We start from the raw sequence: 5,000 nt of genomic DNA on the forward strand, positions 1-5,000 counted from the left end.
AGCCACTGGACGGGTGCCACCTCTAATGCATCTTGCGGCACTTCAGTGCGGAATTTCGGTGAGGAGCTTTCAACACATGACTTACCAGTGGAATGCCAGAATGGCATCAAAAATCTTCTGTACATCTTCCCAACCTCATGAGTAAATTCTGTGTCCACTTTGGATGTCCCCATGGGTATGTCCATAACATCTGTCCCTGTTCATGAAGAATAAGGCCTGACTGAAGGGTGGCTACAATGTAACTGCAATGTTACTTACATTTGGAAAGGTTTAAGTCAATTTATAGTCAATCTGCCTCACATGTGACCAGCATTTTTTTAGTTTTTTCAGGGTTTTAAAATTTACTTGTCACATTTGATCATGGCCATTGTGTTTTACGAATTTTCAGTGAAATTTCCCTCGTTTGTTGCTGAAATAAAGCTTTTTTTTTTACATTACATCGCAGCATACAGTAGTTAAAAACACTCAGTTGTTTCCTACATGTATCTGCTTTGCAATTTTTTTTTCAGCTGACACTTTTTTTTGGAAAGCTTTCCAGAAATCTTCAACACTCACACATTCAAATACCGGATGTTAGAAAGAGGACTTCAAATTTTTATTTCATTCTCAGAAATATTGGTCATGGGTGACATAGAGTGACTGTAATTGTAATGAATGAATTCATGGTCCCAGTTTCAGTAGGCAGAAATCACTTGACTCGTGCTACAACAAGAAAGCATTAACTGAATATCAAGATGTGTGAGAAAATGTTATGTCTGTGAAGGAATGACTTGAATTTTTCTTTGTGTTTAAGTGTTAAAGCTTAAAATGAAGTCACTTTTCTTTGAAATACAGCAAAATCACACAGCCTGTGTTTGCTCTTGGTAGCATGAGCCCTGGCTTGGTTAGTGAACATCTGAGGTTAAAATATCCTAAATAAACCACAGATATTGTCGTTAGGTGCTGTGTTCAAAGAATATTTGGTGAAACATAAATGAAATGCACCTAAGAAAGTCTGGTATAGATCATTTTCACTGTAAAAGCCAAAAGGGTAATTTTAGCGACAGGAATATTTTTACCCTAATGGGAAGTAAAGACAAAAAGAGGTATTTACTTCAAGGGATATTAATCAAAAAACGGACACAGCTTTCAAATACTCAGGCTTTAATTATGAAGTTGATGTCAGTTGTAAATATTAGCAGGCACCAAAAACTGTGAACAATATTTTATTTGGTGTTATGTATTTTTTATTGGCGCAGGGTGGCAGATTTATTACCTAGTAATGGATCAAACCAATTTTATTCCTGTATATTGACTGTCCAAAAAAAGAGGTTTCAGACATGCCGTTGCTGATTGAGACGGCATTTAAAAAAAAACATCACACAAATAAAGATGCCTTCAAAAGTTAAGCTTTTCATTCTTTGAGTTTAATTGTCTAAGAGCGTGACAATAATAGCAATGATATACCCTGACAAGCTATGAAGAGCAGGTTGCCATTAGTAGTTGATGAATCGAAATTGCCACATTGTTTTGCCAAAGTACAAAATGTAGCCAAGTGACCGATTTGGTGCATAAAACTAAATTCTATATACTGTATTTGGAAGGTTCACTGGTTTCCAATTTTCAGTGTGTTTACCATTACAGCAATTTTATAAGTTAAGTCTTTAGTATTTTGTAATGCATTATTAGTGTTAAGTATGTCGTCAAGGTTTGATAATTTAAAAAAACTCTTTGCGTACCTTGCCTGCAATATTCAGTTGCCTTCCCTCAAGTTGATCGAACAGATCTCCAGCACGAGACGATTCTTGACGACTTTCGTTTCGCTACCTCGAGCTCACGTGTTGAAAAATGAAATAACTTCACAGGGACACAATGGAGGACTCCTAAAGTTGACCCACTGACAAACTGAATGACTGGTCTTAAACATGGATCACTGTTAAAGTACAATTCCTTATTTTAAGACTTCTAGTCTTGAAACAAAAAGTATGCTCTCATTACAAGACAATCAAAACTAGTTTTAAGCCTGCATAATTCTAAGGCAGACTGATATCTCAAAATAAGGTTTGTGATAACCCTATTTTAAGAAAGTGAAAGCTAGTTTTAAGAGAACCAGTCATTGACTGTAAAAGAACCCCAAAGTGAATATATTCATGCTTCATTCAAGTCCAGCACAACAACACATAAGACAGTCGAAGCTTCACATTTTAATGCTTCTACATATTAAGGTAAATAACAGACACAACAACCTTATTTTTTTTAATTATTACGTTAAAGCAACAATTTGAAACATGGGCAGTTTACAACTCAATGCATGGTATCCAAAAAATCTTATGTCTAAGGAAAGTTTATCAAACATTTGAAATAACAGTGACTTATCAAGCCTATAAAAAGATTAAATAAAGGTGGGCATTTGTCAACATCACTGCAAAAGGTATAACTTAACTAACAGCAACATTTAAAGCAAGGAGCTCAAGAGTGCCGCTACTTTTTCTCAGGTCAAATTCTTTTGTGTTTGCAGGCTATCCAATCAGGAGCTGAAAACAGCTCCCCTGTGCTTACGACTGGATAGTACTCTTGCACAATTAAGTTGAATTGATTACAATTGATGCAGGTCACATTTTGGCCTGTAATGATGAAACACAACATGTAACATTTTCGCTGCAATTCATTATATACACATTGATTTTGTCAATCAAATAGCAAGCAACTCATTTGATATTATAGTCCTTACAGAAACGCATCTCGACAGTTCCATAAATGTTGAAATTCTCGGTAGAGAATATTGTATCTGTAGAAGAGACCCCCAGCAAGGAGGTCGTTTTGGCGGAGGAGTTATAATCGCCACGAAACGCTGCTTCAAAGTTTCAACAAGAGAAGATCTCGCCTGTGAATCTGAACTACTATTCATAGGCATAAGTACAGCAAACAACATAGTAATAGTAAAGGGTGTATTTTACAGGCCTGCACACAGTAACCTCAAGGTTCTAGAAGATCTCCAAAACTCTTTGGGTGACATCAAAACAAACGACAGGATACTACTCGGAGATTTCAACTTAAGCGAGATCGACTGGGCAAATAATCGATTGCTGAAGAATTCAGAGCATCATGCGCTACTTATTGACATAGTCCAAGATAACTTCCTACATCCGCTAGTGAACGAACCAACGAGAGATAAAAACTTATTGAATCTGGTTCTAACCACCAATAATGACTTGGTAAATAATGTAACGGTTGGTGAACCATTCTCGGACCACAATGCTATCACTTTCACTATAAACAGTGCACCATACACAAGTCGTATTTCTCAGAAATACACTTACGCTTTTAATAAAGCAGATTGGAGTCACCTGAAATCTTTATTCAAATACTCTCCATGGGATTTTGCTTTAGCAGGTGAGGACATAAATAACAATTGGACAATGTGGAAGAACATTTTCTTTGCAGCAGTAAACGATTGCATCCCTAAATATGAGCAAAAGAGGAAAACTACAGAGCCCTGGATAACTAAAGACCTTATAGAACTTTGTCAGTAAAAAAGGAACTTGTACAAAAAGGCAAAAATGTCTGGAAGTGAGGAAGCATGGGCCACTTATCAAGCCCTGAACAACTCGCTTAAAAAGAAACGTAATTCAGCGAAATGGCAACACCTTAAGGAACTTGCAGACAAAATGAAATCAGAGAACAATCCGAAACCATTCTGGAAGTATATAAAATCGCTTCGGAAACGAACAAATGATCTGGTACTGTTAAGAGAATGCGAAAAGGTAATTTTGGATGAATATCGCTCCCAGTGTATGGCACGCAGTACAAGCCAGGTCGCTTTGGATGAGAAGTCTACCACAGTTTGCTAAACTGTCGAAAATTTGTTTGTGCCTTACAATAAGCCTTTCATTGTGGTTATGTTCATGAAGTCTGGGAACGTCAACAACAGCTTTGCATTCAAGGTCGAAGTTAAAGGATTCCTGGGAGGTATCCTTGGCTTCTAAATTAAAGAGCGTACGAAGGAAGAAACTTAAGAGTCGGTGAATAGAATAGAATGGAGAAGCAAAGACAGGGAAGAAAAGTTGCGGTGTGAAAGTCTAGAGTTCCATCAAGATTTCATCAAGTATGTGCAGTAGCGCAGGGAAGCGCTCCATAATTTTTGTCATCTATGTCATTTTTTTTAGTGGAGCTCCATGCGCGCCTTTGGCGCGCACGCGGAGCACCATAGCTAAGAAAATAGTGGTAACCCATCGATGCAAGAAAATTTGGTTTTATAGTCATGACGTCATCAACCGTCCGTACGTCCGTCCGCCCATTCATGTAAGTCAAACGTGAGACGTCGCACTGTTACAAGTTTGCAGGCGCAGAGTTTTGGCAGGAAAGCTAGGCGGGAAGTTTAGCGCTACAGCCAACGGACTGCATTTTACTCACACTCCGTTTAAGCAAAACAACAAAAAATTTGCAGACAACAAAAACAAAGGCAAATTTTGTATTCTATAAATATGCCTTCAAACGAGGAAAAAAGAGAAAAGGAAAGACAGAGAAAAATAGAAAGCAGGCAACAAGCAAGCGAGGCCACAAGAAAAGAGACTGAATTATAGTGACGAACAACATCAGAAGGAGCGGGAGAGAGCACAAGAAAACAGGCTCAATTATAGTGAGGAACAACGGCAGAAGGAGCGAGAGAGAGCACAAGAAAAGAGGCTCAATTACAGTGACGAACAACGGCAGAAGGAGCGGGAAAGAGCACAAGAAAACAGGCTCAATTATAGTGACGCACAACGGTAGAAGGAGCGGGAGAGAGCACAAGAAAACAGGCTCAATTATAGTGACGAACAACGGCAGAAAGAGCAGGAAAGAGCACGAGAGAAGAGGCGACGACAGAGTGAGGAACAACGAAAGAAAGAAAGAGAAAGATGTTGTGATTGCATGCGGCGAATTAGTGACAAACAGTGAAAAAGGGGGCAAGAAACACCTGAAGAAAACGAATACCCAAGAGAGGCAGAGGAAGGTGAGTAATTTATGTTTATCAAAATAAA

The sequence above is a fragment of the Montipora capricornis genome, chromosome 1 (genome assembly GCF_036669925.1).
Source record: "Montipora capricornis isolate CH-2021 chromosome 1, ASM3666992v2, whole genome shotgun sequence".
Classification (NCBI taxonomy): domain Eukaryota; kingdom Metazoa; phylum Cnidaria; class Anthozoa; order Scleractinia; family Acroporidae; genus Montipora; species Montipora capricornis.